The 21,144-nt window shown below is 41.7% G+C and overlaps 1 long non-coding RNA gene across 6 annotated transcripts in view; it reads left to right on the top strand.

Moving 5' to 3' along the window:
- The window catches only part of LOC125483761, a 40,736-nt gene extending 21,566 nt beyond the window's left edge, over positions 1-19,170 (top strand). For 2 of the 6 annotated variants that reach the window (XR_007262706.1, XR_007262708.1), the window contains 4 exons: positions 12,024-12,254; positions 15,260-15,363; positions 18,188-18,297; positions 18,830-19,170. This is a non-coding gene — a long non-coding RNA (uncharacterized LOC125483761). Of the gene's footprint in view, positions 1-8,497; positions 8,714-12,023; positions 12,255-14,763; positions 15,364-18,187; positions 18,659-18,829 lie in introns of those variants that run through there. The other 4 variants (XR_007262705.1, XR_007262703.1, XR_007262707.1 and 1 more) reach the window with 3 other exon arrangements.
- The last annotated feature ends 1,974 nt before the right edge of the window (positions 19,171-21,144 follow it).

Below are 21,144 nucleotides of genomic sequence, written 5' to 3'. Positions count from 1 at the left end.
TTAAACAGAATGAGCAAAAACACATGGAAAGATGGTTGACATTGTCAGAGGTCAGGACATCACTACAGGAGATACTTGGTAGTGTCCTCAAAACAACATCTTCAGCTGCTTCCTCAATTACCTTTCCTTCATCATAAGGTCATAAATGGGGATGTTCGCTCATGATTGCGTTACAATCAGCACCATTTGCAATTGCTCAGATACAGAAGGTTTGTGCAGCCAAGAAGCAAGTAACATGCATGCCACAAAAGTGGCAAGCAATAACCATCCCCAGTAAGAGAATCTTAATGTTGCCCCTTGATGTTCACTATCAGCATCCTGTGGGTTATCATTACTTAGAAATTAAACTGGAATATCCATGTAACCTTTGTTGCTAAAAGAGTAAGTTAGAAACTGGGAATTCTGCAATAAATAGCTCATCTTTTTCTTTTCCCAGTGCATGTCTACTGCCTCGAAGGCACAAGTCACAAGCATAATGGAATATTCTCCATATGTTTGGATAAGTGCACCTTCAACAGCACTGAAGGCTTGACCCCGTCCAGAACAAAGCATGTTGATTGCTTGATTGATATCATAACCACCACCTGCAATATTCAATCCCTTAACCATCAACACACAATAGCAACAGTTTTAGACCCTTTAAAAAATGCACTGCAGTAACTCACCAAAGCCCTTCTGCCAGTGTAAAGAGTATATTTTACTTTTGAGTTTTTTTGATCTGAGTTAGAGCTTTAACTAGTACAGTTATATATTGACCATTCATAATTGTTTATCTGTAGTTGGAATGACCATTTATTACAAATAAATAGATTCTTTAAGTACAGAAATCTGGCCTGTGCTTTGATTCAATTTGGCATAGGTAAATTGGGGAATTTTACATTTGTTTTTAAAATTGTTAATTTTGTGATCGCTCCATGATTTAGCAGAGCTTGATTTCCAGCATACTACCCCATTGAGGTGTAACACATAGTACCTTTCAAGTCCATTGATTCTTCCACTTAAAAGGTAAAGGGCAACAGGATTACCATCACCTGCAGGTTCCCCTCTGAGTCTTGCAGACTTGGAAATATGTTGGCATTCTTTCACTGTTACTTGGTCAAAATCCTCAAATTCTCTTCCCAACAACATGTAGGTGGCCTGACATTTCAATGACTGCAGCGATTGAAGGAGATCCCTCCTTATCACCTTTTGAGGGCAACCTAAATTAGGTTGAAACATATAAGATTGTAATCTTCTCTATCCTCTCCATCACAATCAATTCTCAAAGCGCCTCAAATTTTAAATTTTTTTTTCCTCCTGAATTCCTTCACTGATCACCCCTGTCTCCATTCTGTCCCATGGCTATAACAGATTCTGTTCCTGAATTTGGCCCTTGACAGACTTCTCTTCCACTTTGTCCCAACACTAACCACCCATGCCTTATGTGCTACAATTTTGAGCCATAAAGTTTGTGGTACAGAGAGAGGCCATTCAGCGCATAGTGTCCATGACCATCTCTGTAGAACAAACCACTGGGTCCTATTTTCCCTTGTATCCTTGCAGCCTGCAAGTTATTTCTTTTCAAAAGGAAATTTAATTTCCTCTTAAATTACAGATTGTCTCTAAAACCTTCCATCTATTTGCTCTTCAAATACTCATCTTTAAATCCATCTCTTTGGCTAAGTTTTCAGTCACTGTCACAGTTTGGGACTTTTCTGTAAAAGATGTCAGGCAAGAGTAGTGATTGATTGATTGCCTTGGGCAGTTTGACCATGAATCACTCCAGAGGCAATGAAGAGACTTTGTGAGTCCAGTTCAGTTACTCATCAATGGTAACTCCTAAAATGTTGGTAGTGAGGGATTCAATTACAGTAATGGCATTCAGTGTCATGGTTAGGTTCTCTCATTGAAGATGGTCGTTGCATTGGCACTTGTCTGGTATGAGCCCAGATCTGGGTATTGTCCAGGCTTTGATGCTTTTTGATAAGGACTGCTGTGGGGAACATGGTGTACTGGTAATGTCACTGGGCTAGTAATCTAGGAAAACCCACGCCATTGTTTTCTGGAATGACCAGATTGGCTTATGAGAAAATGCTAGGCCTATAAAGTGATTTAGTTAAAACATACAAAATCCTGAGTGAACTTAACCGGTAGATGTTGAAAGGACATTTCCTCTTGAGAAGATCTTGTTAAAATTAAGGGATCACCCATTTAAGACAAAAGGGGAAACACTTATTTTCCTAAGAGCTGTCTCTTTGGAATTCCCTTCCTCCAATAGGCTTTTAAACCAGAGATAGTAGATTCTTGATCAAGGATGAAAAATTGTCAGGGATATGCAGGAATGTAGTGAAGAGGTTAAGATCGGATCAGCTGTGATCCTATTGAATGTTGGAGCAGGCTTAAGGGACACATTGGTTCTTCTCCTATTGGTTTTCATATGTTTGTAGGAATTTCTTCTGCGGAGTGAATCTGTGGAATTGTTTGCTCAGACTGAGACCAAGTGCTGCTTTTTTAAATAAGGTTGAAAGTTTTAATCCGTAACAGAATCGAGCATTATCAAATCAACAATAATCTCATTGGAACAGATTCGATGGGCTGAATGGCCTACTTCTGCTCCAATGTTTTTGAATTGTAGTCAAGACCTCAAATGAGAGTTGGTATTTCCCATCACTCTACATCTAACGGTATTCACTATCTGAAGTTGGAGTGTTGGTGAACATTGTTCAGTCATTAGCAGCCATCCTCACTTCTGACCTTTACGTTGAATGGAAAGTCATCAAAGCAGCTGATGATTGGGCCAAAGGTACTCCCCTGAGGAACTCCCACAGAGATGTCCTGGAGCTGAGATCACATCCACAACTGTCTTCCTATGTTCCAGGTATGGCTCCAGCCAGCAGTGAGTTCCCCTTGAGCCTGATTGACTCCAGTTTAGCTAGGATTCTTTAGTGCTACACTTGGTCAAATACAGCCCTGATGTCAAGAGCATTTAAACCTCTGGAATTCAGCTCTTTTGTCTGTCTGAACCAAGGCTGAAATGAGGTCAGGAGCTGAGTGGCACCTGCAGATCGCAACCTGAGTGTCAGTAATTGGCCAAGTTAGATACGTCTTTCTTACTGTGCATTGGACATAGCTGGGCAATTTTTCCCATTGCTGGGTAGATACCTGTGTTGTAGCTGTTCTGGGTAAAGCTTGGCCAGGGGTGTGGCAAGTTCTGGAGCACAAGTCTTGAACTATTGCTAGATGTTGTTGAGGCCCAAAGCTGTTAGATCTATAAGTTCCAGTATTTTCTGCTGTCTGTTGGTTATGGCATTGGATGAATTAACCTCCGTCAATCACAAATTGATGTGACAGGACTGCAGGGCTTGGATCTGATAGGGTTTGTAGAATTGCTCAGCTCTATCTATCACTTGCTGTTTCTGCTATTTAGCATACAAGTAGTAACCTGTTTTGTGGCTTCACCTAATTAACCCATTCAGTGGTATTGCCACATACCTCTATAGCTGGTGGGAGTAGAACATAGAATAGTACGCGGCTCTTTGGCCCACGATGTTGTGTCGACCCTGCATTCTCTTCATTTTACTATCCTCCATGTGCCTATCCAAGAGTCGTTTACATGTCCCTAATGTATCTGAGTCCACTACCACTGCTGGTAGTGCATTCCACGCACCCACCACTCTGTCTAAAGAACCTACCTCTGACATCTCCCCTATACCGTCCTCCAATCACCTTAAAATTATGCCCCCTCGTAATAGCCATTTCCGCCCTGGGGAAAAAGTCTCTGACTATCCAGACTTCCAAGCTCAAAGATAGGAACACTACCACTGTGCTATGAGAGTCCTCTGATAACCCTTTTTTAGGTATGACTGGTGTACCTTCTGGCATGTTCTCATTGAATAGGGTTGATTCCCTCGCTTGATAATGGTAGACCGGGATATACAATGTCATGAGGTTACAGATTGAAGTTTTTTTTTCTTTTTGTTGCTGATAGGGTGCCATGGATGCCCAGTCTTGAGTTGCCCAATCTGTTTGACTTTTGCACAGTGATTAGTGCCACACATGGAGTGTCTCCTCACTGAAGATAGGACTTCACTTCATAATCCTTATGGAAATGGTGACTCTTACCCATTCTGTCACGGACAATAGCATTTATGTAAGGCAGATCATTGAACATGTAGTCAAATATGCTTTTGTTCTGCTTCTTGGTTCCCTTACCACCTGCTGCAAGCCCAGCCTAACAGTTAGGCCCTTTTGTGCTTGGTCAGCTTCTAAGCCAGTCTCAGCAATGGACATCGAAGTCCCTCACCCGTCATGCTACCTCAGAATGTTGCTTAACATCATCTCATCAGAACAGAGGAGTGTGCATAGTAATCAGGAGGTTTCCTTGTTTGTGTTTGACTAGATGCTAATGTTGAGGGCTGCCAAGCGTACTCCCTGCTGACTAAATACCACAGTGACTCCACCTCTGCTGGTTGGTGTTGTCTGGGATGTAGTGTGTAATGTGTACTTAAAAGTATGACTGTCAGGCAGTTGTTTCTAATGCTTTACTTGATGCTATGTGGTCCATCTGGTTTCATTCCTATATTGCTGTGGGTCTGGAATCGCATGTAGGTGAGACCACTTAAGGATAGCAGTTTTTTTCCCCAGCTGAGAATCGATATCTGTGGTGAGTTTTGAGCCAAGATGCTCAGAATTACCTGGGTCTCTGGATTCCTAGTTTAGTGAAAAGAACGCAGGGTCTTTGTAGCCTCCTCACAGCTTAAAATCCAATCTTGCTTGATACCACTAACAAATTTAGACAAGAAAACAGAGTATTGAAGCACAGGCTTTAATGTAGATTGTAAATAGTTGAGGCCCAAGTAGTGACATTGGGGTTCTGCACCAATTAGTCCCTGCGAACTTGGAATAAATAGGCTATTTTCAATTGTGAGTTTTAACCAATTCTGTATCCACAACTTATCCCCAACTCCCTAAGTCTTTATCTTGTGTATTAACTTCTGTTGCACAATTATTCCCAGGAATACTACATGGTTCCCCTGTAAACACCGTACCTATATTTTATGGACAAAAATTGTACTGCTTTAAATCAAGGAGGTTGTGTAAAGAGCTGGTGGCCATTTTCAAATTATGTTTACTGGACCACATAGTGTTTAAAGCTGCATGTTCCTGAACGAGTGAGATCTGAAAGTTCTGCTTGACGACAAAGTTTCCAATTGGCTTTTGAGCAGGTGACCATGGTGTCATACATACAGAGGATCCCCACAGTGCAGAAGGAGGCTATTTTGGTACAAGTCTGCACTGACCCTCTAAAGAGCCCAGACCCCCACCCTATCCCCATCGCCCATACTTACCCTGGCCAATCCACTTAATATGCAGAGATAACAAGGTGTAGAGCTGGATGAACACAGCAGGCCAAGCAGCATCAGAGGAGCAGGAAAGCTGACGTTTCTGGACCCTTCAGAAATGGGGGAGGGGAAGGGGATTCTGAAATGGAGAGAGAGGGGAGGGAGGTGGTTGGAAGATGGATAAAGGAGCTGATAGGTGGAGAGGAGACCGACGGGTCAAAGAGGTGGGGATGGAGCCAGTAAAGGTGAGTGTGGGTGGGGAGTTAGGGTATGGAGAGGTCAGTCCAGGGAGGACGGACAGGTCAAGGAGGCGGGATGAGGCTGATAGGTAGGAGGTGGGGGTGGGGCTTAAGGTGGAAGGAGTGGACGGACAAGTTAGGGAGGCGGGGTCGAGCTGGGCTGGTTTTGTGATGCGGTCAGGGGAGGGGAGCTTGTGAAGTCCACATTGATACCATTGGTCTGCAGGGATCCCAAGCGGAATATGAGGTGCTGTTCCTGCAACCTTCAGGTGGCATCGTTATGGCACTGGAGCAGGCCCAGGATGGACATGTCGTCCAAGGAGTGGGAACGGGAGTTGAAATGGTTCGCAACTGGGAGGTGCAGTCGTTTGTCGCAAGCCAAGCGTAGGTGTTCCACAAAGCGGTCTCCAAGCCTCCGCTTGGTTTCCCCGATGTAGAGGAGGCCTCCTGGAGCTTTCCTGCTCCTCGGCTGCTTGGCCTGCTGTATTCATCCAGCTCTGCACCTTGTTATCTCAGATTCTCCAGCATCAGCAGTTCCCACTACCACTTGATATACACATCTTTGGACTGTGGGAAGAAATTGGAGTACCCAGTGGAAACCTACACAGACACATACACACTCCACACACAATCAAACCCAGGTCCCTGATGTGTGAGGTAACAATGCCAACCACAACTACTGTGTGTGTGCCTGTGCCTTTGTCTTTGTTTATGGCCCATGCAAAGGAGCACCAACTAGCCTGCAAAGTGAGCCTCTTTCTATATGTGTGTGGAGGTACCGGAAAGTCTACAACAATCTGTCTTCTCGCACTTTTCTCTGCAAATCTCCAGTTGAAGGAGAAATAAAAACACTTGTAAAGAAAGTGATGGGTTGAATTCTTAACCAGTGAATGAAGGACAGCATTGGTGTGCCAGCAACCTTGTGTCAAAAGCAAAGAACTGTAGGAAATTGGAAGAAACTTATTTCTTAAAAAAAAAAAATCAAATCCTGTGGTCCAGATGGATGCTATTAAGCTCCCCCACCTCTTGTTTTCCCCTCATTTTCCATGATTTCCACCCCTCCCTTCCCTTTTCCATCCTTAATGTCTATGTCTCCTGAGACAAGGTTAGCACTTGACAGTCAAAGGTTCAAAATGATGGATCTCCAGATCTGGAAAACAGTCACCTCATTAGATCTTCCTGCGTCTGCCCAATGCTAGTGAACACAGACCACAGAATTTTTTGAGAAGGCAGCAAAGAGTGGGATAAAGGGGTCAACCTGGAGCGCCAGCTCTCTCTGCTTTTTGCACCTTCAATTGCATTTGCAGAGATCACCTTCAACTTGGCACCAAGCTCATAGTATCTCCAGCTCCTTTAATGGATGCCATAAGGCACATCAGACTGACCAGACCCAGGAGACTACCTTGGTGAGACAACCCGAAGACCAAAACCGGTGCTAGTTGAAAGGAGAAGCCTAAATCAACTGCACATCCTGAAACATCAGCCAGCCCTCAAGGACCATAGTGCAACATGTTGAGCAAGTATTACCAGTCCTTTCAGACAGGCAGAGTTCAAATAGTGGTAGGCACCTGTGGATAAAGTGTAACTACTCCTTACAGCATGTCAGAAGTAGATAGCAAGTGTAGATTTGACTCTTTTGAAATTTCAGACTGTGTTTACTGAAGAGTCCTGTGAAGAGATTGGTAGACTTTAACTAAGGTGCAGTAGTAGAGTCTAAAATATTTTTTTTTTTCTTGATTTGAAATGTTCAATAAAGCTGTTTAGATTGTCCCCTTTGAATGTCTCTGCATATAATGTAACCCTCTTTAAATCATGCAGTATAAACAGATCAAGGTAGCCAGGATACATTTACCTATCTTTCACTTTACAACATTTAGTGTCCCTGGATGGTGAGGTAAGTACCCAAAAGGATACTCCAGTAAAGTGGATCCCACCAAAAAGGAAAGGTGATTGACCAGAAATTAGGGTGAACTTCATTGGGTGATACTTAAGCCATAGATTTCGAGACATGAGCTCTAGAGGGGAAGATAAAGTATGTTCTATGGCCAGTGTGAATTGGGACGAAACGGTAATGAAATTTTTCATTATGATCAAACCAGCATTGGGTCTTAAGTTCGTAGGCCATAATCACTGGGAGGAAGTGTACATTGTTTAGGGAAGCATGCTTCCAAAGTTATTCAAGTCATCGCTGTACCTATTTGTATGGAATAGCTCTGCAATTTAAAAGAAAATAGATCTTTAAATTTAAAGTAGTATACAGAGTGAGAGAAGAAATAGTTGGCACCACATGAGAAATCGAGAAGAAATTGGGGAGATCCTCATACTTGAGAGAAGTTGAAGGGCACTATGTAGAATTATAAGAATTTTTAACTTTGGAGCAGAAGCACTGCAGCCAAGTGAACCTACTGCACAATGGGGACTTTCAGGCCCAGAAGGCAGTTGGTCAGGGATTACAGTGCTGCTTGGAGAAGAGCTCCTGACCTCAACAGTGCAAGAGGTGATCAGGAGGTGTTTGGACTTGTAGGGGAATTGTGGATTAAATCTACTAAGATGACACAGCAGCATAGGCAATTCTGGCAAAGCACGCTGAAGCATTCACCAGTCATAAACATAATTATGATGAATGACCAGCGATGGACTGATCGACCGATCGGACCCAAAACTGCAGAGATTGTAGATCTTTCTGAAACAGGCAGAAGGAGGAGTTTCCAAGGTGTGGCCCTTGCCAACAACTCACTACTCTGGCTGGTTTGGAAACTGGATAGCTGTTGCAGACTTTTTGACTATAAAGAATTCAACAAAACCACCCCAATTACAGCACCGATGGTAGTGACAAGCCCCACAAGCAAAATATTGTACGTTGCTGGATACCTGCAATAGATTTTGATCTATACCATTTCACAGGCAATACCAGTAAAACTAACTTTTACATTCTAGGGCTAGCAGTATACATGGACCTGCTTGCACCAGGATTTTTGCAACTCTCCCTCTATCTTTCACCAGGGATTGGGAAAATGCTTTCAACCCTTTAGCCAACGAGTCTGCTGAATAAGATATTTAAATGACCGAATACATGAAAACTGAACATTTATGATTACTGAAGGAACCGATAACCCTCTTCATACCTTAGGATTGAAGGTCCGCGCAATGAAGGTACAAGTGTTGTATATTTGGGAGCCATGATGACCCAGGAGAGACTCCAAACAGTAAAGAAGTGTATCGAGACTGTGTAGCCCATTTGCTGCTCCCTGGGCTTAATGGGATACTATTGAAATCCAGACTAGTTTTGTTACTGAAATAACCCCTGTGCCTGACCTTAAAAGGAACACCCTGTGAGAATGGACTGGGCAGCACCTGGAAGCTGTCTCAAGACTGAAGTAGGCCTTGAAGGCCCCACCCACCTCCCAACACTGCAAGTATTTGACCCAGACCTTCCCTTTGCCTTGCAAGTTGCAGTCAAAGGTGCCACACTTGATGCCATGCTCCTCCAGGAGTGCCATAACAAACTTGGAATGGTAGGCTAGGCCTCCTGGCTTCTTTCTCTGGTAAAACAGGGCTTCTCTGTGTGAGAAGTTCTTGTTAGTTGTGTTCTGGGCAGTGAACCACAACCTCGATCGTTGGCCTGAATCCCTTAACCATTCTCATGTAATACCCCCATCTAACTTTTGCTAGATAGCTGCATTATAAACAGTATGGTTAGCTAAAATCAGCATAGTGTGCAGAACCAGGGACATTACAATCAAACGTACCAAGCTGCCCACCTTGGCTCACAACCTAAGCTATGCAGGGGAACCCCATGAATGTCAGGTTATTTGTGCCCAAACAAAACAGAAGACAGAAGGAAAAACATTGTAGATAAATCCTGTACAATGGAGGATGGGCACTGACAGACAGGATGTGACATATACGTGGAGAACTAGAGGTGAACCCCTGGTAGAATTGGGGCTAAAGCTCCCAGATAAAACGGGTGTTCAAGCTGCCAAACTAAGTCTAAGTCTTATCAGCTACCCTGACAAGATCTCCCACCTAACAGCAGACATACACTCAGACAGCATGACTTCCTGACACTGTGGGAAGCTGGAACCTGGCAGATGGAAAACTTTTTTGCCATCAGCACCCCTACTTAAACTTATTTTCCAGAGTGCACAAGACTGAGAGCATGACATTAGGGCTCATTGTAGAACTTCCCCCAATTAGGAACATTTAAAGGCAGAGGAATTGACCAAGCAGGATGCCCACTGGGAAAAACCATGGCAACCCCCATCCCAGAACATACACATTGGCGTTTGCCAAACTAAAGTCAAAGATTTTATACAGGCTCGGCCACAATGATGATTTAAAGCAAATGCAGGAGGCAACACACCCTGCCTCCTGTTGTAAATGGAAGGACAAACTGATCATCAAAAACAGACTTGTCCTTAAAGATGGACAGTATGTGGTATCAATCCAAGACAAAAACCAGATAAGTTATCAATGTTGCCAATGTTCAGGGCCAACAGGGAACTGAGGCTGCTGCAGAGTGAATTAACGAATTGTGTTGATGGCCAGAAATCAGTAAATTCATAATGCATTGTTGAATTATATCTGTACCTAGAACAATCCCAACAAGTATGCCAACAAAGGAGAATTGAGACATACTAGGAAAGTAGAAGGACTGTGGCCTGATCTACAAATAGATTATTTTGTTTTTCCCCCTACCACCCTGTGAAGTGGGTTATATCTTGGTCATCATGGACATCTTTCATGAGGGGAAAGAAGAAGCTTTCCCAACCTAGACAAACACTAAAATTACAGCAGACCTTTTAAAACAATGTGCTCACCAGATGGAGTCTTGCCTATTGTACAGAATCTGATGCCTACTTCATGGCCCAGGTAATGCAAGCTGTGATGAATTTGGCATTACCTAAAAGTTTCATATCGCCTACTATCCTCAATCCAGTAAAATTGTACACAGGATGAACACAGCCCTGCCCTTTGTTCTCATGGTACTACTGAACTCACTCTGCAGCTCAACTAGATTCACTCTCCATGTTTTAATGATTGGACTGCCCACGCAGGGTGTTGAACCTCTACTAGTCCTGGGCATGTCAGAGCCTGAGCTCTCACCTATGATGTAACTGTGGAAAAACTCTACTTGACAATGTACAGGCTGCACAGAAGGCAACAGCTATCAAAATAATGAAAAGAAAGAAAATGAGTAAGGCTTATTTTGATGCAGAAGTGAACCCAGAAGTAGGGTAGGTCTTTCAGCCAGGAACATTCCTTTCTCCTAACTACTCAAGTCTGCATTCTGCTGTGCATATGGTAAACCTGTCACTGTATAAAATTTTTCTGGATTCTGCAAAGATCCAATGTTTTGTTGTGAACAGCTAAAGATCTAGGGAGCAGAGAGCAATAGCCACCAGTTCCATCTGTTTTTAGGAGGGATTGGAAGAAGCAGGCCTGCATCACAATCCTGTGGCCAGTGCCAGACCCAATCACTGTTCCCAATCCTGGTAGGACCTAGTCCCTGAGCTGATCCTGAGTCTTTTCTGAGGGGTCAACCTCAAATCCAAACTCACAGCTGGCCCTCCCCACCCCGGACTGGAGAGTAAGGCCTCAACATGCAGCAGCCTTGAAACAAGAGGTGGATAAAATAGTCATTGAAGAAACATCCAATGTAGTGTTATAGCCCAGAGGCCATGAAAGAAAAAGTCCCTTTGCTAAAGCATTCACTTTGGCGCTCCAGCTGAGACATCATGGAGAAACAAGACCTCAGCAGTCAGAGCCTCCCTTAGCACACTTACTGGCAGAGTGAACCCAATTCAGACACAGACACTGACCCTACCCTTGTACTGAAATCAATGCACTCTCCAACTCGTGTCCATTTTCTTTCAAACTAGCCCAGAGCCTGCAATCTGTTAGTTTGTTTTTATTTAATCATTCATATCCACAACCCCTTAACAGGTATCCATCTTTGTCACACAGAGCATGGACTCCTGCTCTCACAGCCTGCCATTATACCACCCAGGTATAATTGGTATCAGTTATCAAAAAAAAAATCACATCATGGTATAATACAATTGGTAACTACCATTACCCAGCACTCATCTGAAATCTGCGAGCCTCTGCTCTTTTTTTTTTGTATTTATAACCCCACACAATGTTAAAATTTTGGCCACTTTTCGTCTTTTCTCATCATTCCCACAGCACCACTCCGGTGTCACCTGCTCGAACTCCAGACTTTGGGTTAAAGCCCTGAAAAACGAGTCAGGAGAAATGGGTAACTGACCAAAATTGGCTACTTAGAATAAAAAGGGGAATTTGGGAGAAACTAATTCGTAAAGAACAAAATTAAAACAGTGGCAAAAAGGACCATAGGCCAATATAGTATGTCATCCATTACCAGGAATGCTGTGTTTCGATGGTAATCAATATAGGCATTAAATAAGATAGTGACGGATGTTACCTTGACCTCTTTCAGGAGTCGAACAGCATGCAGCAGACAGCACTTGTTATTGTCTACTTCATCTTCTGGACACCAGTGAAACCGAGAGAAAACTGTCTGGCTATATGTGGTTGTCTTCTGCCACAGCAGCCGATTACAATGATGGCATTCTCTGGATCACCCAAACCACACTGTAATATATGGATGTAACAGTCAGTGTGTATAGGAGACTAAATGGGAGTTGTTACAGAAGTGTTGACCCCACAGGTGAGTGATGGGAGTTCTCCACCAATGGATGCACTGAACTGGGGTATTTTGCCATTGGGTCAGAGAAAGGATTGGAGTGAAGTCAAAAATGCCCAAGAATACTTGAAGATAATATATACTTAGTAGATGAAATAGGAATTGCCCAAAATGGGCCATAAATGCACCCCTCTACACTTGTCTAAGAACTAACCAGGACTGTTAAATGGGTTGGTTTTAAAATACACAAGTAAATTCCTGCATGACAACATCCACCACAGATTTGTACCTGTGATATCGGGAACTCAGCTGCCAGAGTGGTGCCCTGCCCAACTTCAGAAACTGTAGCTGTATTTGAAACACAGAATACTGGGATGGAAAACAGGAATTGATTCAGGTGAGGTCAGACCTAGATGAGCAGGGTGTAGTAAAAGAGGCATAATTAATGATTTGGCAACAGCTTATGGAACAGGATTGCCCAGAGTCATGACTCTTGATTTGGCTAATAAACCCAAGATTTTAATCCAACAAGTTAAACAGGCCTTTGATTTTATCAATCAAGACAACCGGCAAGATGCCAACAGGAAATTGAAGGAGAATCTGGCTAGCCAACACTTGGTAATGGTACTAGAAAGACAAGTTGGGATAATAAATGAAACCATCCAAGGAATAGTAGATAACAACAGAATTGAACCCTGTATGGTATCTATGGTGAGTGGATGACAGTCGATGGAAAACTTCGAGCAGGCTAGCAAAGGACAAATCCTGTCTTGCGTCAGTGACTAACAAAAAGAGCACTTATTCCGTGGAATGAGACACCCCAATATTTCAAGTTGCCAGTTACGCGAACGAACCAAGTGATGATTTGAGGATGACTGCAAGGGACCCCCCAGGAAAGGTCTTAGGCATGTACTAGGGATCCCAATCATAATGTTGAACAAAAATGAGTTAAAAGTCAGGTTAAAATACTTCCATTATCCAAGAGGGAAGGTGGTTGGAAAATGATGGCACTCTACTGTATGCTGTTCAAAAAGGGAGATTGCTTGCAGCTACTACTGTAAATAAATGTTAGCCCACCAAACAAGTAAATGTGTACTCCTATTCTATTCTGTGTGTATTCAAACAAACGTGCCTTATGTGGTGTTTGAACAGTCACCAATTTAAACTATACCGTAGAAATCCAGATCCTGGGCACTGACATCACCTGTGTAGTGAACTGGGAAGGAGAATACCACATCACAACGTCCCCAAAACATTATTAACATGGAACCTTCACTTGTTATCGATGACAGTACATTCTACATTATTCCCCACAATCCAGCCAGGGTAGGTCTAATTGAATTCATAGACATATGCAGGAGAGGCAAGGTCTTCGTTAATTGTCAAAGACCAACTTCAGACTTTAGGAGATTATTTGAAAAAAGACAACACTAGTATTGAACTCCAACCAGAAAAATTACACCAGATCCAAACACAGTTGGCTAACGTGCATGGTTTTTTTTCTACTATAATCCAACATACACCGCAAGTACAAAGAGATATTAAAGAAATTGAAGTCTCATTGGTGAGATTCCTTTAGGAATTGGGATACAAATGTACAAATCCATCCTTGGGTTTGTGTCCTATCACACCTCACTATTGTTTATAACTGTCCTAGCAGTTAAAGTTTTTAAGTGGAAATGGGAACTCATTTCCTAATGTAGAAACGTTGCTGAGACCCCTGCTCAGCTAGTATCAAGTAATGTAATTTATTGTGTATAAGATTCTAGACAACTTGTAAATAATTTTACTACCACTGCTGTAGACTCTACCATATATATATAATTATTTGTACAATAGTTGATTCTTAATGTTTTTCTCTTTATTGCTACTTTATTAACAATATTGTCATAATAGTGTAGGTTAGGTATTTGGACCTTTCATCTGGAAATCTGATAATTACCTGTACAATGGCTTGGACAGTGCTGTGATCCAACTTGCTTGATGCTTGCTGAATCAAAGCAGGGAATGTGGTCAGGTGATCCATGACCTCCAGGATTGTTACTCATGAAAATCTATCAATATTTCTGTATGAATAAAAACTTGAAATGTGGAAGCCGAGCTTAAACCTAGCCAGACTCTGCAAATTGCAAACTGCAGAGCTGGAACAGACACTATTCATGCAGCCAGGCCTTGGACAATCAACTTCTCATCAAACCAGGCAGGCCTGAGACTGCCTGGGCAGGTATTAATGGCCATTGATTCAGAATGAACTGATGTTTACACCTCCAGTGAACCTGCTTTGTTAAAAGAATGCTACACAGACTTGGTGGCACACAGCTCAGTAAGAGGCCAGAGATGTAGTGTAACAAGGACAGCACTTGACACTTGAAGATTCAAAACCATGTTCTGGATCTCCAGAATTGGAATGTAGTCACCTCATGTAGTTGGCAGGGCTGACAATTCATAGTATTAGATACAGAATCTTCAAGGGCTCAAAGAGGGGGATAAACGGGGTAACCTCAAGCACCTGCTTTTTGGACCTTTTTTTCAGTGGCTTCTCCAGAGAGCACCTCTGACTGGCAGCCAGGCTGCACAGCATTTCCCATTCCTTGAGACTCCCCATGATGTACATCAGACTGACAAAACTCAAGACTGCCATGGTGAGACAACCCGAAGACCAAAACAAGCCCCGTGCCCAAGAGGAGAAGCCCAAATGGACAACTGCAGATCCTGAAACATTGGCTAACCCTCAAAGGTTGTGGTACAGCCTGTCTCAGCCTTATTGAATGAGTATTACCAGTCTTCTCAGACAGACAGGACAAATGCAGTGGTAGGGACCCCTGGATAGTGTTGCGAATCCTCAAAAGTATGTCAGAAATAGGTAGCGTTGGTACATTTGAGACTGCTTTGAGATGTAAGAGGTTTACTAAATTGTCCTGTGAAGATTTTATTTAAAGTGCAAGAGTAGATTCTGATGAATATTGTTTGTCCTTGATAAGGTGTTCAGTAAAATTGTGTGAACCTTCCCCTGACTTTTGTCCCCTTAGTCTATCTCACTGTGTAACTTGTCTGAGTCGAAAAGGGTCACTGCAAACTGGTTAAGATTCATCAGAATACATTTATCCACCCTTCACCTTACAACAGTTATCAGGTAAATTTAAGATTTTGGATATTCTGACTAAACCTTTTTTTATATTGTGACAATTCCAGGAATAGTGCAGCTTAATTTCCAGCATGTTTCCCTGTCAGACATAGCATCCTTCATATCCCAAGAAAATTCAATAAGCTTGTCAAACAGGATTCTCTTTTCAGAAAAATGTCAATTTGTTCTAATTTATCTATGCCTTTCAAAGTGTATTGTTAAGACTGCTTCTACTTATGTAGATTCCAGCAAATTGACTAATTTTAGAATAAGTGGCCTATAATTTACCTGTTTTCTCACTCCTTTGTTTGAAAAGTGGTGTTAAATTTCTTAATTTTCAGTCTGCACAGAGTATTGCAGAAGCTTAGAAAGTAATAATTTTAAGATACTGTGTTCAATTCTGGTCTCCCTGTATTAGCAAAGATGTTGTTAAACTTGAAAGGGTGCAGAAAGATTTTCAAGAATGCTGCCTGGCTGGGGGAGTTCAAAACTAGAGGGCATAAGTTTAAGGTGAGAGGGGAAAAGGTTTTAAAGGGACCTAAGGGGTAACTTTTTCATGCAGAGAGTTGTTCATGTAAGGAATGAGCTGGCAGAAGAAGTGGTGGAGGCTGGTACAATTTCAACATTTTAAAGGCATCTGGATAGGCACATGAATAGGAAGGGTTTAAAGGGATATGGGCCAAATGCTGGCAATTGGGTCTAGATTAGTTTAGGATACCTGATCAGCAAGGATGAATTGAACTAAAGGGTCTGTTTCTGTGCTATACAATTCTATGACTCTAGCCAGTGCATCCACTATCAGTGCAGTTGTCTCTTTTTTTTTTAGGAGCGCTAGGACGTAGATTTGAGGTCCTGGGATTGCTGTAATTTTCTTGTTTGAGTTTCTCCAGTACGTGTTCTTTGCTGATACTAATTAATACTTTTAACCTGAGAACTGAATGCAGAAATTATTTTTTCTTTTTCTGATTGGTTTCTTCTACAATAATGACAAGCACAAAAAATTTATTAAATATCTCTACCATTTTCTCTTTGTCTTTGCTTTTAAGGGACTTTAACTATTCTCTGTCCACTCTGGCTTTATATTTCTGGCTAGGTTACTGACCCTTTTATCAATATTTTGGACCTATTTCTATTCTTGATGATATAAGCCTTTTTCTTTTAACACTATTTCTATCTCTAATGCAAAACTTAAAAATAAACCAAAAGAACTGCAGATGCTAGAAATCTGAAACAAAAACAGAAAATACTGGAAAAAGTCAGCAGGTCTGGCAGCATCTGTGGAGAGAGATCAGAGTAAAAGTTTCAGGTCCAGTGACTCCTCTTCAGAACTTTCTTGGGAAGCTATCAATGGATCTTTCTTGGCAAATTTTTGTAGTTCAGTGGATTTTGTTTTTGTTAAATGTTTTTTGAATTATTTCTTAATGTTTTCCTTTGTTCACAATACTTTTCAGTGTACTTAATCAAACTTTTGTTTTACCGTCATAACAGTTTAATTGACTTAAATTTCGTGATTCTTGTTTGATTGGAATATGTTGTTTCAATCTTCATGTGAAATTCAGTTCCATTATGTTGACGTGTTCTGTAGTGAATCTTTTGCTGTGACATTACTGACAATTTTTCCATATTGCATAATGCTAAATTCAAAATAGTTTTCCTCCAGTTGGTTGCACAGTAGTGTGCGCTAGAGAAATGTGCTGAAAGTATTCTACCAGCTCATCTCCCGGACCGCCTTTTGGTTATTTTGGTTGATCCAGTTTACATGAAGATTGTGTAACATGCAACGTAACACCTGTTCCAATAATTTGTTTAATGCATTTTCCATAAAGTGGCATAACTAGTGTTGGGTGGCTCAGTAGGGGGAAATCTGTAAATTATTCCAACCAGCATGTGCTTTCCCAAATCTCCTCCATGCTACTCTGCATTAAATTTCATTTGTTTGCTTATTTTACATGTGTCTAGTCCTTTGAAGTTTTTTTTTTACCCTCCTGGTGATTTCCATATTTGAGTCTTGTATTATCTGCCAACTTTGAAATGCTCTGTAAATCCAAATCCATTTTATTAAAAGAGCAGCGGTTCAAATACTGCCCCTGGGACCACCAACTTTTTTTTTCTCCTTTTGATTGAGATATTAAACAGAGGCCTTTCTTCTCTCTCGGATGAATGTAAAAAATTCCATGGCACAATATTTCAAAGAAGAGCAGATGCGTTACCCCTGGTGTCTCTGGGCTAATATTTATCTCCACTGACATGGCAATAATAAATTCTTCAGTCATTATCACATTTCTGTTTGTGGAAACTTGTGCATAAATTGGATGCCATATTTCCGACACTGTAACAGTGACTACGCTTTAAAAGTATTTAATTGGCTGTGCAGCACTTTTTAGGATGTCCTGACATTGTGAACGATGCAGTATAAGTGCAAGTCTTTCAGTCCCAAAAAAAGCAACTAATTACCATTACATTCAAAGCACCTCTTGTACTGATGCAAACACTGCCCACGTAATCCTCTGGGATTCAGTTTTGCAGAAATGTCAATTGTGTTGTGTTGTCAATTTTACTAAACACCTGTTTCAAAGTCCATATACACAACATCACCTGTAACTTGTTTCTAATTAATTGGACAATTTGATGTTCCACTGCAGTTGATAAAACTCAGCAGAATTTTGTCTTCTGAAAGAACCGCACTGCAGTTCCATGTATATAAGCAACCCTCCATGCGTTGTTTATGTGAGCATTTATTGAAAGTGAGAGACTGACCTTCAGTAATTAAGATGTTAGAGCTAAAGCCAAGCCTGCCCTAATAGTGCTTTTACCTATGCTGTCTTTTTCTCAGCAACAGTACTCTGGAATTGAAGTCACGGCAAAGATTCACAAACTCTCCTTGCATTCTACAAAATGCATGATGTCCATTATGTTAATCCCAACTGATTTATGGGGTATTGTGTAAGTTCCTTGCATCTTTTCCAAGTTTTTATCTATTTGTTTCAAACTGTAATTAACAGGAGTGTCTCATGTCAAAATGTTAACACTTCAGTTTTTGTGTATTGCTTCTCAATGGCACAAACTAAAATAAACCCAAATCAATTACTTGTGTAATTAATGGCCAACTGCATTAATACACTTCCTTTTGTTATAACATTTAAATATGTGCATTAAATCCATGTCCACACTTTTTTTTCTTACGTCATCTGGTCTGAAACTCCTACACATGACGTAGGTCTTAATATTCCTGTTTCGTACAACTGTATAATTCCCTATCTTTTGCAATTTTAAATCTGAATAAAGAATTATTTTGTAGTGACCACTTAAGTTTGCACGTACCTTTTTTATATAGCTTCTGATTACACTCTCAATCAACTCAAGCACTCTCCCTGCATTTAAACTGTAATTCTCGAAGAAATCTATCAAACTAAATTTGGTGTACATAATGCAGTTTTCAATAGCTCCTTTAACACTTCCCATCTTATGTTTTCAGATTTCTCAGTGGCCTCCCCACCCCTGCTCAGAGGTCACTTTGTTCAGTTGGCTGAATGACTTAGTGATGCAGAGTGATGCTAGCCACAAGGGTTCAATTCGTACACCAGCTGTGAGACCCTCAGGTTAATCCACTACTAGTCATGTCTCTCTAATGACAGAGCAGCTGTATGGTCTGGTAGGACTATGGCAACTGTACCTTTTACCCACCTCCCCTCCCCCTTCCTTTTTAGCTTTGATCTACTTGACATTCTTCAGGGTAGTGTCCTTGGCCCAACCATCTTCAGCTGCTTCGTCGAAGTGGGGATGTTCGCCGATGATTGCACAACATTCAACACCATTCGTGATTCCTCAGTTACTGAAGCAGTCCGTGTTCAAAGGCAACAAGATCTGAACAATATCCAGGCTTGGGGTGACAAGTGGCAGGTGACATTTGTGCCACACAAATGCCAACCTATGACCATCACCAATAAGAGACACTCTAACCACCACCCCTTGAAATCCAATGGTGTTAGCATCACTGAATCCCCCACTATCAACATCCTAGGGGTTATCATTGACCAGAAACTCAGCTGGATTCTCCACATAAACACTGGCTACAAGAGCAGGTCAGAAGGTGGGAATATTGCAGTGAGTAACTCCTCCTGACTCCTGAAAGCCTGTCCACCATCTACAAGTCAGGAGTGTGATGGAATACTCCGCACTTGCCTGAATGAGTGCAGCCCCAACAACACTGAAGAAGCTTGACACCATCCAGGCACTACATCCACTACATTTAGACGTTTAATAAGGTTCCCCATGGTAGGCTCATGTAGAAAGTAAGGAGGCATGGGATAGGGGGAAATGTGGCAGATTGGATTCAGAATTGGCTGACCCTTAGACAGAGGGTGTTAGTGGATGGAAAGTATTCAACATGGTGCTCAATTATGAGTGGTGTACCACAAGGATCTGTTCTGGGTCCTCTTCTATTTGTGATTTTTGTAAGTCATTTGGATGTAGGAGTGGAGGCGTGGATTAGTAAGTTCACGGACGATACAAAGGTGGGTCGCGTTGTGGATAGTGCAGAGGGCTGTTCTAGGTTACAAAGGGACATTGATAGGATGCAGAGCTGGGCTGAGAAGTGGCAGATGGAGTTTAAACCTGAAAAGTGTGAGGTGATTCATTTTGGAAGGACAAACTTGAAAGCAGAATACAGGGTTAACGGAAAGATTCTTGGCACTGTGGAGGAGCAGAGGGATTTTGGGGTTCATGTCCACAGTTCCCTGAAATCCAAGAACAAATAACATAAGCAGGCAAAATTGAGGGTGCCTTCTAAGAATTAATTTCATGTCTTCATTCAGGAAACACCTGGTAAATTCTTAAAACTATTTGTAAATACTGTACTGTACCTTATGATCTTCCGAGACTGGCTCCACTTACTAGATTGGAGAGAAGAAATACCCAGAAACAATTGTGGAAATGGAGAGAAAAGGATGAACAGACTGGTTCAACCTGGAACTTTGCTGTCCCTTTCAGATGAGATTTTTTTTTCTTTAAAATTGGATGTAGGCACCAGTGATAAGGGCGTTTTGTTCTAACAGCAGCACTGTAGTATAGATTGCGCAGGAGTCCAGTGTGACTCCAGCATCCCCTACAGTCTCATTGCACCAGGTGAAACAAGGGTGAGGTAACATACTGATTAATCAGTACTCTTCCATGTTGAGCACCATAAGCAAGGCCACTGTAGTAGTTTGGAGCTGAATGACCAGATAATCAGAACCATCTTAATGTTGGTGTGCATGCATGTATATATACCACCTGTGAACAAGCTGCTTAGAAAACATTTCGTGCTGAGAAGGGCTCCAGCTAGTGTGGAGTTTTCCCCTGTTCCCATTAACTCACTTATCTGTTATCTTCAGCCATGTAGCATGCTACATGTATCTACCTGTGACAATTAAGAGGAGTGATCATTTATAGTCCTTGTGGAAACTGTCCTATTTTAATACTTTGTTTTGAGACACCACCACCATGTTGAACAGGATAAAATCTGTACTTCTAAGGATGAGAGATTATGGAACAGTTTGGCTAAGGCTATGGCTAGTTCAAGTGCAGCTACAATACTGGCATCTACACAAACAAATTGAATTTTCGCCAAGTATGGATGTTGTTTTTGACAGGAAAGTCAGGCCAATTATCACGACTACTTTCAGAAATATAATAGTGGTTGGCCTTACCAGCAACACCCAAATGTACAATAAAGAATGGGGGAAAAGGGAAAGCTTATCCTCACTCAAATCTCCAATATCTTTCATGAATGTAGTTGTAAAGGTGACCAAG

The sequence above is a fragment of the Rhincodon typus genome, chromosome 8, assembly GCF_021869965.1.
Source record: "Rhincodon typus isolate 14 chromosome 8, sRhiTyp1.1, whole genome shotgun sequence".
Lineage (NCBI taxonomy): Eukaryota > Metazoa > Chordata > Chondrichthyes > Orectolobiformes > Rhincodontidae > Rhincodon > Rhincodon typus.
Note: the sequence above shows the minus strand (reverse complement) of the source record. Positions and strands in the feature narration are given on the sequence as shown.